Below are 12,618 nucleotides of genomic sequence, written 5' to 3' on the forward strand. Positions count from 1 at the left end.
AATACCAACTATTATTACAAGAAAATGTATCAGATTAGAACTTGCTGATGATATATCTGGTGATCATCACAGCCACTAAAGGAAATAGCTTCCCCAGATACCAGATAATGGCCTGTAATATTCCCATACATGCATACTACCCAGTGCTGTAACAAAATGGATAAGGAACTTTAGCTGTAGATATATTACATCGTATATAGAAACAATGGAATGTTCTGTAGACCTATGCTAGTAACATTGCAAATGTTTTGCATATATATATATAGAAATCAAGATTAGCAACAGTAGCATTTCAAGATTAGCAACAGTAGCATTTCAGATCATTATATGATACAGTCCACTGCAATAGGCTCTATACCTTGTAGTTTCTGCAAGCTGGACACCTGTGCAAGCCAGAGTTGTGGTGCATGGAGTGAAGTCTCCGATTCGACCCAGCAAGTATCATCTTAGATGTTATCAGCTTCTCCACACCCTACAGACCAACATCAAAAGAAGTTAGCACATAAAACACACAGAAAAGAACACCAAATCTAGGCAAACTAAATCCAGCAGTAACCACTTACAAGGACGATTCCATCTTTGCATTTGATGCCAACGATCGTCCTACACAAAAACATCCAAATTGCAGCATGAAGTTACATAGACAGAAAAAGGCACAAGAAAACAGCGAAGGGAGCCAAGTCATACCCGCTGTTGTCGACGGCCTTGCCAGCATACTCGACCTGGAAGACACGGCCATCCGGGGAGAAAGTGGTGACGGACAGGTCATACCCAGTTCCGATGCTGCTCATTGTTAAGTTGCTTCAACCTCTAAACCAATATAGAGTTCTCTCCTGGAACGAGAAATAGCAACAATCGCATTGAGAATAAGCATGACCAAGCTTCATGGAACAGGCAACTGCGAGGATTATTCAGACATATGTACTAGGCATTTGGCAGGGAAGTAAGTAGCCTAGAGTACTTGGAACATGGCATGCGAAGGTACATGCATATATTTGGGAACGAAGCTACCTGACCACATGGAAAACCTGGAATTTCCTTGGTTTGTTACACTTGGTAATTGCACCAAGATGCGATATAATGATCGCTGGCTACAAAGGGGGACTATGAGGGGTTCAGCTGGACACCAAAAGTTTCTGGAAAATACACTTGTACTAGTAGTACTCCACCGCACAGCAAACAATTCCGCGACCAGTGAAAACAATAGTTAGGTTACATAGATTGCTCACGGCATAGAAAATACCAGAACAGCCCAGCCAAGTTAGGGTTGGCACCAACAAGAGAAAATCGACTCAGGCCAGGAGGGATCTCTACTCAGCACCGGCCCAGTTGAGCAGAGGACGACGACGACTATGAAAAGAAGAATTCCTTCAAGTACAAGGCGACCTTGCTACGGTAGGAGGAGGGCCAGGGGCGATTCCCGATATCCGGCGACGCCGTGGCAGCGGAAGGGTTCGATCGGATTTGGGATCTCGTCTAAATCAGGTAGCGTAGGTTTTAGCAGCGCGGCAGCGGTGGCGGCGACGCATCCGGCCTGCTTTCTGGGGCGCGGGGAGGCGGGGCGCTTACCGATTCCGGCGGGCGGAGGAGGCCGCGTCAACAGCGGCGCGGATCGTCGGGTCCGGCTTGTGGCGCAAGAAGGTGGGGAGTGAGGGTCTGTGGAGGGCGGAGGCAGCCTCGGGGACGAGTTGTATTTGCAGGGAGGCTCACGTGTCTGACCCAAACCGGGGAGATCTCGCCGGGGAGCGGCGCTTGATGGGGAGCTTCCGCGCGGCGGAGGAGGTGGTGGGGGGCGGGGGCGGGTCGGGTGCGGTCGGGGTGGTGTGGATCTGGTTAGGATTGGACGGGGCGGGGAGGAGTGGTGGGACGGCGAGCCTTGGTTTCTTGCGAGCCTGGGTCGCCGGAGTTGGCCGGGATCTAGGCCGGAGAGGAGGGGCGGCGGAAGGGAAATTGGCTAGGGTTTGCGGGGCGGTCTGGGTCTGGCGCGCGGGGCGGAAGCAAAATTAAGTGGTCTGGTTGGTCCTCGCGCGCGTGGTTTGGTGGTCTGGTCGGTCGCGCGCGTGACCCAAAAATTTTAGGCGCCAATGGGAAAATTCCGCGCGTGGTTTGGTGCGTTGGATGCTTCGGACGGTTGAGATTCAAGTTTGGAGCTGATCCTTGGTAGGTTGTTTTCTGTTTTCTGATTGGCTAATTTTTTTGGCATGCCAATGACGTTATTGATTTGTCGCAATCGGCAGTGGAAAAACGTCGTAGGCCACTTAATTTTGCTAATGACGTTTTGACCTAAATTGCCAATGACGTTTTTGCCCAATAACGTCACGATTTTCTAGGGTTTTGCCCCCCGAGTGGCCAAGGACGGTCAAAGCTAGGAACGTCATAAAGCTATGACATTTTGATTTCCAGTCATAAAAAAACGTCATATTATGGCAGATTTCTTGTAGTGAGAAGTCGCCGAGGTCTGGGAAGAAGTTGTCGGTGTGGAGAAACTCGTCGTCCGAAGACGACGTCGTGCTGCCAGTAGTCGCGCCGGAGCGCTCCCCAAAAACCTGATTGCCCCTCACCCGTACAGGTTCACGAGAGGCAGGGTTCCGGAGGCCTACTGTCCCGGCAGTCGGTGCACGCCGACGGACAGGATGAGGAAGACGAAGGCGGCGGCGCAATGAACTGGAAACAGGTAGTCGCATATGTGGCTCGTACAGGATAGGGTTCTCGTCCGCGCTTATATAGTGAGGTTCGGGAAGGTCGTGGGGCGCAGCCCACGTCCGAGTCGGCACAGCCACGATCCAGAAAAACCGGAAGGCAAAACGGCTGAGTAACGCGTCCGTTAATGACTCAAAATTGATTACACAATTAATTTCCCAAACAGCAAAAAGATAAGCTCGGCTCGGCGAGATTCCCGCAACCCGCGGCGCGTCGTGACGTGTCGTGACGAGGCGAGGCGGGCGGCGGGGGAGGAGGACTGCGCGAGGGCTCTCTCTCTTCTCACTCACTTACTAGGAATAGAACAACCCACCTTATATACCACTCCAACTCTCTCCCAACTAGCAATGTGGGACTAAACTTTAGCCCCCACTAGTGCTCCAACTGATTATTGGAATGGGCCATGTGAGTTTCAGAATTTGATAATGGGCCATGGGCCAAAGGCCAAATGCCCACAAATTCCAGCAGTATATGTGATGACAATCCTGGGAGCCGGTTTTGTGTGCCTCTTTTTGCGTCCCTGATGCGCGTAGATGTACACGTCCGTTGGGAACCCCAAGAGGAAGGTGTGATGCGCACAGCAGCAAGTTTTCCCTCAGAAAGAAACCAAGGTTATCGAACCAGTAGGAGCCAAGAAGCACGTGAAGGTTGTTGGTGGAGGAGTGTAGTGCGGCGCAACACCAGTGAAACCGGCGACAACGTGGAACCTGCACAACACAATCAAGATACTTTGCCCCAACGTAACAGTGAGGTTGTCAATCTCACCGGCTTGCTGAAAACAAAGGATTAAGCGTATCGAGTGGAAGATGGTGTTTGTTTGCAAAGAACAGTAAGAACAATAATTGCAGTAGAATGTATTTAGATGTAAAAGAATGGACCGGGGTCCACAGTTCACTAGTGGTGTCTCTCCAATAAGATAACTAGCATGATGGGTGAACAAATTACAGATGGGCAATTGACAAATCAAGATTCAATACATATCAATGATGATTACTATGAGATTTAATCAAGGCATTACGACAAAGTACATAGACCGCTATCCAGCATGCATCTATGCCTAAATAATCCACCTTCGGGTTAGCATCCGCACCCCCTCCGAGTATTAAGTTGTAAACAACGGATAATTGCATTAAGTATGGTGCGTAATGTAATCAACACAAATATCCTTAGACAAATCATCGATGTTTTATCCCTAGTAGCAACGAGCACATCCACAACCTTAGAACTTTCCGTCACTGTCCCAGATTAAATGGAGGCATGAACCCACTATCGAGCATAAATACTCCCTCTTGGAGTTACAAGTATCAACTTGGCCAGAGCCTCTACTAGCAACGGAGAGCATGCAAGAACATAAACAACACATATATGATAGATTGATAATCAACTTGACATAGTATTCTAGATTCATCGGATCCCATCAAACACAACATGTAGCATTACAAATAGATGATCTTGATCATGTTAGGCAGCTCACAAGATCTAAACAATGATAGCACAAGTGGAGAAGACAACCATCTAGCTACTGCTATGGACCCATAGTCCAAGGATGAACTACTCACGCATCAATCCGGAGGCGGGCATGATGATGTAGAGCCCCTCCGGTGATGATTCCCCTCTCCGGCAGGGTGCCGGAGGCGATCTCCTAAATCCCCCGAGATGGGATTGGTGGCGGCGACGTCTCTGGAAGGTTTTCCGTATCGTGGCTCTCGGTACAGGGGTATTCGCGACGAAGGCTTTAAGTAGGCAGAAGGGTAGGTCAGGAGGCGGCGCGAGGGGCCCACACCATAGGGCGGCGTGGGCCCCCCTCTGGCCGCGCGGCCCTATGGTGGCAGCGCCTCGTCGACCCACTTCGTTATCCCTTCGGTCTTCTGGAAGCTTCGTGGAAAAATAGGACCCTGGGCGTTGATTTCGTCCAATTCCGAGAATATTTCCTTACTAGGATTTCTGAAACCAAAAACAGCAGAAAACAGCAACTGGCGCTTCGGCATCTTGTTAATAGGTTAGTGCCGGAAAATGTATAATAATGATGTAAAGTATGTATAAAACATTCAAGTATTGTCATAAAAGTAGCATGGAACATAAGAAATTATAGATACGTTTGAGACGTATCAGTCCCGTTTGTATGGTTTTTAGCACGGTATTTCTTGTAACCAAGGCAATGCATGCCTTTTTACATGATTTCCCTTGTAATCTAGATCAACTATCTACTCTTTGCAACAGATATCGACTGCCTTAAATTAAATAAAAATACTAAGAGTGAGAAACCGAGTAGTGAAGGCAAGTTGTGGAGGGGCAGACGTTGTGGCTGCGCCGGCAGCACGGTGGTCGGACCCGGCCTGCGGCCTTGGCTCTCGGCTCCGTGCCCGCCATGGCGTTGGTCGGCGGGGGTGACCCCGATGGCTGCGGATCCAGTGTGGCCGGTGAGTCCTCTGCGCCCCTCCTTCCGACGACTCACATTGGTGGCCTTCTTCGGTTTTGGGGGTGACGGCGGACGACTCATCGACGGATGTGCAGTCGGTGGCGGCTTCCTCTTCCGCCGATGAGATCGACCGGCGGGCGGCGGTGAGGGGCCTGCCGTTCTGCCTAATAAAGGTGGTTTTCCTATGGTTTCTCTCGCCCCAAGTGAAGATCGGTCGAAAGCTTCTCCCCACCGGGCTAGCTGGATTGCCGTGTTCCGGAATGTCCTGCCGGAGAAATTCGTTGTGCGATCAATGCCTGAAGATTGCTGGATTGGGTGTTTCGGTCGGGCGCACCCATGTTTTTTATCTGAACATTTGGTTTCAGGGGGAGCGCTTCGAAGCTCTGCTGGCTGCTAATATCATGGAGCTCGTTTTCTTTCCATGGTGCTGGCGGAGAAGGTCATAAAATCCGAGATCGGTGGAAGAGCAATTGTGCTCGGATCTTGGTGGTGACGTGGAATTGGCTTGGAGCTTCGTGACTTCAAACATCGACTTGTATGTGGGGGCGATTGCACAGGAGAAGTTCAGAGTTCTATCTTTCATGGTGAAAATCCAAGGTCTGGCCTTAATTGGTTATGCCTGACAATGTTCTTGTTGAAGACATTGTTTTGAGAGGGAAGACTTTCTTCAGGGTGAAAACCTAAGATCTATGATTGGGCGACGACAACGTTTGTGCATTGTTTCCTTCTTGGAGGTGTCGCTTATGGAGAACCTGGTCTTCTGGTGTTGTCTTAAAGGTGTCAGTGTTGCTTTTCAAGTTTTAGATTCCACAGAGGGACTTTTATTTCCTGTAATTATTCTTTCTTTTTTTGCTGTGTGCATCATTTATGTTATTAGGGCATGATGTTGTAAGCTGGATGTAATTGGTATCTCCGCAATATTAATATATGCTCTTTATCAAAAAAGTGTTGTAGACTAGGTTCTTCTTCTTTTGGACCGTAATCAATTGGACTTTGGAGACATGGATGATGTGTACATCTGGTCGCGGCCACTAATAATTGTGTCACTCTCTAATAATTTTGTCACTCTCTCAAAGTCTCAAGTGGTAGCCATAGTAACGATGGGCCAAGTCTGTCCTACCCTATCACAGAAAAAAAACAACACCACGTTTTGTCGTGGGCCTCTCTCCCTGGGCCGTCGCCAGTCGCCGTTCCCGAGTCTTGACCGAATGAGCGATCCTTTCTTCCTTCCACTCCCAGTCCGGCCTCGGCACGCACACCCGCGCGAAGCATGCCCCACCAATCAGCACCCTCCCTGTCGTGTGGCGGCCACGAGACAATCGCCATCGGTGGCCAAAGCCGCCAAACTAGTCGGGCACCTTGCGTGTTCTGCTCACCCAAAATCCACGATTTTGCTCCGACACGAACCAATCGCTCTCGATCCCAGCAACGAGGCGGCCTGAAAAGAGGTCGCATGCCCCTAGGCTCCTGGCAGAAGAAGGGCGCAGACCCTGGTGTCGCGGAGATGGGATACCTGCCATCGATGGGTGGCGTACCTCGTGTCCAGCCTCGCCATCGTCATCCTCAACCCCTTCTCCAAGAGGGAGCCCTCCTGCCACCTCCCTTTGAGAAACCCACCTCCCTTTGCACTTTTGTAGGTCGAGATGCCCAATGCTTGGACATTTCCTAACATCTGGACCCCTTCCCTCCCCTCCCTCCATAGTCGCTCCCATCGGCGACGGGGAGGGAACCCTACCCGCCCTCACCTTCGGTCCCCCACACCTCTTCCCCTCTCCCTCCTCGCCGTCGTCGGGCGACGTTGCTATGAAAAGCTTGAGTGCAGGCGGCGGCAGGGCCCTCCTTCCCCCTCGCGCGGAGAAATGGCGCGGGCTATGGCAGCCGTCGAGGGCGGCGTGGTCGACTGTGGGAGGGGCTTAAGCAAAGCGATTGGCGATGGGGTTGGGGCGTGGGTGCCATGTAATTAGTGGGGGAGCAGTGACAATCTGATCTGGATTACCTGTATCTCTGTAGTGTATGGACGTGTGATACACGTTTGGCCCTGGCCGACCTCATGTGTTATGGAAAGACCTCGAGTCTTAAGTCTGCAGGGATGTCATAGTTAACGTAGATATATGCATGTAATGCCTGCAATTGATATTGGACAGCTAAGACTTGCATGTTGGTCTCACAAAAATGAGTTAACAGCTCATCTTGACATGAAAGACCATCTAAAATAAGCTAGCAGCCTAACAGGTTACACCAAGACTGAGAACCAGAGCGCGCGACAACGGACGCGTCACTTCCTTGTTGGAGACGTCGCCTTGGAGGTTCTAGCCCTTGCGGTCTTACGAGCTCGCCGCGTTTCAGTGAGATGGCTATGTGGTTGTGAGAGGCGGATGCCAGGGCGGTGGGCCTTGATCTTCCATGTAACGATGGTACTATGGGGCATGATCGTGGCCTAGTGTGGTTTGCGTGGCAAATTAGAGTTGTGCCGGACAGCGAGTTCGTTGACCCGATTGATTCATCTTGGGTTAATGCGAAGGTTGATCTGATCTAGCTGTTGCGTCAGGGTGGCGGTCGTGTGACGTTCATGGTATGCGGATAGCATGGTGGGTTGCGAGTTGCGACGGGAAGCTTGGTCGTGTGGCCTTGTGTCTCGTGTGCAGCTACGATATCTAGTGATGTACAATATATCTGGTGACTGTTAGATGTATATATCTGTCTATTGTAGTTTCCCTATATGTTAGGGGGCTTTCTGCATATGTGCACGCATGTACGTATGCTTATATATTGTGGCTTGGCACTCTGCAGTATACAACAAGCATATTTCCCTAACATGGTATCAGAGCTGAAATTGGTTCTCTAAAAATTCCCGGCCGACGTCGCTTGTCCGTCTTGCCGTTCGTCTGCTTCTCTCCGTCGCGCCGATTCCGTCGCCCGCCTCCGGATCTCCCCGTCGGCCGCCTCCCGATTCTGATCTCCCCGCTCGGCCGCCTCCGCTTGGCCCGCTCGGCCGATCCCTGCTCGCTCGATCTCCTCTTGGCCCGCTCGGCCGATCCCACGCAGCGCCACGCCCGGCCGATCTCTGCCTGGGCCGATCTCTGCCTGCTCCCGATCCCTGCCTGCTCTGCTTCGTGCGTGGACTTCCACCGCGTGCTGCTCCTTGGCCGCGTGCTGCTCTGGCCGCGTGCTGTTCCGTGTCATCTCCCTGGCACGTTCTGAGATCCGTTTGATCTCCTTGGCCGTGAGTTGACTTCCAGCCAAAAAAAAAAAGCAAAAAAAAAAGCAAAAAAAAAAAAATGGTCGTCGACTGTTGTTACCCGATGTCTTCTTCCGCTGATCCCGCCTTATCTTTGGGCCTCCCTTCCGTACTTGGTATTTGTCCGCTGCCTCCGTGTATGACGACTAGCCATTCTTCGTCGCCGTTTGCGGCCTCTTCACGCGACTCTGCCCGCGCTTCACCGACTTTTGCGGCCTCTTCATGCGGCTCTGCCCGCGCTTCGCCGACTTCGTCTACGTCGGTCCGCCGCTCTACATCGACTTTTACGGCCTCTTCCCGCTGTTATGGCCGCGCTTCGTCGACTCCGTCTACGTCGGCCTGCCGCTCTACATCGACTTTCGCGGCCTCTTCACGTGGTTATGACCGCGCTTTGCCGACTATATCTTCATCGGCGTGTTGCTCTCCGTCGCCCCCTTTGGTGGCCTCTGTACGTGTGGGTGATAGCTCCTCGTCGGCACCTGATTGTACGTCGACCTCTCCAATCGCACCCCTCTCTGCGCATGAGATAGCGCAGCTTCACCGCCTGCTTGATGCTTGGGATTCCAGTTTACGTCAGCAGCCTCGCGGTCCGAGTCTCCGCCCTCGTCCTCATTGCACCTACTGTGGCAAGGTTGGCCACACTTCCTCCACCTCGTTGGACGCGGGATCCCGGCTTACGTCGGCAGTTCCGGGATCGTCGGCGGTCGGCTCTTCGAGATCTTCTGCGGTTGCACTCTCTCGATCGGGACATTCTCGGGGGTCTTCGTGGTCCGCTCGCTACTACGGACTCTTCCTCGCCGGGCGCTCGTCTGTTTCGTGATCGGCTCTTCGGCACTCGCGCGATCACCGGTTTCTACACGGTCGAGTACGTCCCCGTGGTATCCGGATTCCGGAGCTTCCTTTCATATGACCTCCGAGTCTTCTATTCATCGTCTGCTCTTCGGTCTCTTATTTCTCCTGTCCGTGTTGTCACGGCTGATGGTACCTCTATTCCTGTTTCTAGTAGAGGCACCCTTTCTACTCCCTCTTTCTCTCGTCCCGATGTTTCTCATGTTCCTCGCCTTCGGATGAACCTTTTCTCTGCTAGCCAGCTCACCGATTCTGGTTGTCGCGTCATTCTTGACGCTGAGTCTTGTGCGGTTCAGGATCGTCGCACACAGGCCCTGGTTGGAGCTGGCCCTCGTAGCCGCCAGTCTCCGGGGCTTTGGGAGTTAGACTGGCTTCGTGTTCCTTCCTCTACCACTCCATCTGCCAGTTATCCTCCGGTTGTTGCCTCTGTCACCGGCTCTTTTCAGCAGTGGCATCATCGTCTTGGTCACCTTTGTGACTCTCGCCTGTCGTCTTTGGTTCATCGTGGCCTTCTGGGGTCCGTCTGCGGAGATGGGTCGTTACACTCTGTCAGGGCTGTAGGTTAGGCAAACAGATTCAGCTTCCTTATCCTACTAGTGTGTCTGTCTCTCAGCGACCGTTCGATTTAGTCCATTCAGATGTTTGGGGTCCGGCTCCCTTCGCTTCGAAAGGGGGCCATCGATACTATATCTTATTCATTGATGATTTTTCCCGGTACACCTGGGTGTTTTTCATGCACTCTCGCAGTGAGGTGCTCTCTATTTATCGGCGTTTTGCGGCCATGGTCCGCACTCAGTATTCCTCACCCATTCGAGTGTTCCGTGCTGATTCTGCTGGTGAGTATATCTCCCAGCACCTTCGTGGTGTCCTTGCTGAGGAGGGCACCCTCGCTCAGTTTTCTTGTCCCGGCGCGCATGCTCAAAATGGCGTCGCCGAGCGTAAGCATCGTCATCTTCTTGAGACCACCCGTGCTATGATGATTGCTTCTTCTCTTCCGCCACATTTCTGGGCTGAAGCTGTTGCTACGTCGGCCCATCTCATTAACATTCAGCCTTCCGCTGCTCTACAGGGTGGCATTCCTCTCGAGCGTCTCTCTGGTGTTTCTCCAGACTACTCGACTCTCCGTTCATTTGGTTGCGTCTCGCTATGTCCTTCTGCCTCCTCGCGAACGCACCAAACCGACCGCTCGGTCCGTTGAGTGTGCTTTTCTCGGATACGGTGATGAGCATAAGGGCTATCGCTGTTGGGACCCCGTTGGTCGTCGGATGCGCATCTCTCGTGACGTCACGTTTGATGAGACGCGTCCCTTCTATCCTCGCCCCACCTCGGGTACTTACCCGGTGGATGATATCTCTTTTCTTCTTTTTCCGGATGCACCCCCTGCTGTCCCTCCTCCCCTCCCTCCTACTTCGATGCGCCCCCTTCGGCGCCATCCTCTCGTTCGTCTAGTCCACCTAGTACTCCTCGTTCTCCGGCTTCGGCTCCTTCGATGTTGTCCCTTCTTCCTCTTCTTCGATGACTTGTATTCTGCGAGATGAGCTTCCCCTTCACGGCCTGTTCGTCGGCGTCGTGCTCCAGCTCGTTACTCTCCTAGTCGGTATGGTCTCTCCGTCGTTTCCGAGCCGACTTCTTATCGGGATGCCGAGCGTCATCCTGAATGGCGGCTTGCCATGGCTGAGGAGATCGCTGCGCTTGAGCGCACTGGCACTTGGGATCTTGTTTCTCCCCTTCCGGTGTTCGTCCCATCACGTGTAAGTGGGTCTATAAAATTAAGACTCGCTCCGATGGATCTCTTGAGCGCTACAAAGAGCGTCTTGTGGCTCGTGGTTTTCAGCGGGAGCACGGCCGTGACTATGATGAGACTTTTGCCCCCGTGGCTCATATGACTACTCGTGCGTACCCTTCTTGCTGTTGCTTCGTTCGCCGCCGGTCCGTCTCCCGGCTTGATGTTCGGAATGCTTTTCTTAATGGCGAGTTGAGTGAGGAGGTTTACATGCAGCCTCCTCCTGGGTATTCTGTTCCCGATGGGATGGTTTGTCGTCTTCGACGTTCTCTCTATGGTCTCAAACAGGCCCCTCGTGCCTGGTTTGAGCGCTTCGCCTCTGTCGTGACTGCTGCTGGTTTCTCTCCTAGTCTTCATGATCCAGCACTTTTCGTTCACACTTCTCCTCGTGGACGTACTCTTCTTCTTCTCTATGTTGATGATATGATCATTACTGGTGATGATCCCGAGTATATTGCCTTCGTCAAGGCTCGTCTTCGTGATCGGTTTCTTATGACTGATCTTGGTCCTCTTCGCTATTTTCTTGGCATTGAGGTTTCCTCCACTTCGATGGCTTTTCTATCTCTCGGGAAAAGTACATTCAGGATCTTCTTGCTCGTGCTTGCTCTTGGGGATGAGCGCACGGTCGATACTCCTATGGAGCTTAATGTTAAGCTTCGTCCTACCGATGGTGATCCTCTTCCCGATCCCACCCGTTATCGCCATCTTGTTGGCGGTCTTGTTTATCTTGCTTGTCACTCGTCCCGATATTTCTTATCCTGTTCATATTACGAGTCGGTTTGTCTCAGCTCCTACCACTGTTCACTATAGTCATCTCCTCCGTGTTCTTCGTTATCTTCGTGGCACGATCACTCGTCGCCTTTTCTTTCCCCGTTCCAGCTCTCTCCGGCTCCGAGTGCTATTCGGATGCTACATGGGCGAGTGATCCTACGGATCGTCGTTCGCTTTCGCTTACTTGTGTGTTTCTTGGTGGTTCGCTTGTTGCTTGGAAGACGAAGAAACAGGTCGCGAGTTTCCCGTTCGAGTGTTGAGGCTGAGTTGCGGGCTATGGCTTTGTTGATTCGCTGAGGTGACTTGGTTACGGTGGTTGCTTGCAGATTTTGGGGTCTCTGTTACGACACCCACTCCACTTTTGTCCGACGATGACAGGTGCTATCGGTATTGCACGTGATCCGGTCAAGCATGAGCTGACCAAGCATATCGGTGTTGATGCTTTTTACACACGTGCACGGGTACATGATGATGTTGTTGCGGTTCATTATGTGCCTTCGGATTTGCGATTGGCGGATTTCTTTACGAAGGCACGGACTCGAGCGCAGCATGATTTCTTACTCTCCAAACTCGGTGTTGTGGATCCACCATGAGTTTGAGGGGGGTGTTAGATGTATATATCTGTCTATTGTAGTTTCCCCATATGTTAGGGGGCTTTCTGCATATGTGCACCTGTACATGTACTATATATTGTGGCCTTTGGCCCTCTGGTAATACAACAAGCATATTTCCCTAACAGTGACAACCCCGGGAGCTGGTGTTGTGTGCCTCTTGTTGCATCCGGTTTGTACGTTTTTTTTTTTGGCATGGTATTGTAAACAAGGCAATACGTGACTTCGCTTATAATCTGGGTCAACT

General features: G+C 51.9%; 1 long non-coding RNA gene across 1 annotated transcript; it reads right to left on the reverse strand.

Moving 5' to 3' along the window:
• Positions 1-387: 387 nt before the first annotated feature.
• LOC124674159 lies at positions 388-1,588 on the reverse strand. The gene is made up of 4 exons (XR_006992952.1): positions 1,570-1,588; positions 688-833; positions 564-603; positions 388-472 (listed from the first exon to the last, which is right to left on the reverse strand). It is a non-coding gene; the product is annotated as an uncharacterized LOC124674159 (long non-coding RNA).
• Between the last annotated feature and the right edge of the window lie 11,030 nt (positions 1,589-12,618).

Source organism: Lolium rigidum, chromosome 1 (assembly GCF_022539505.1).
Source record: "Lolium rigidum isolate FL_2022 chromosome 1, APGP_CSIRO_Lrig_0.1, whole genome shotgun sequence".
Lineage (NCBI taxonomy): Eukaryota > Viridiplantae > Streptophyta > Magnoliopsida > Poales > Poaceae > Lolium > Lolium rigidum.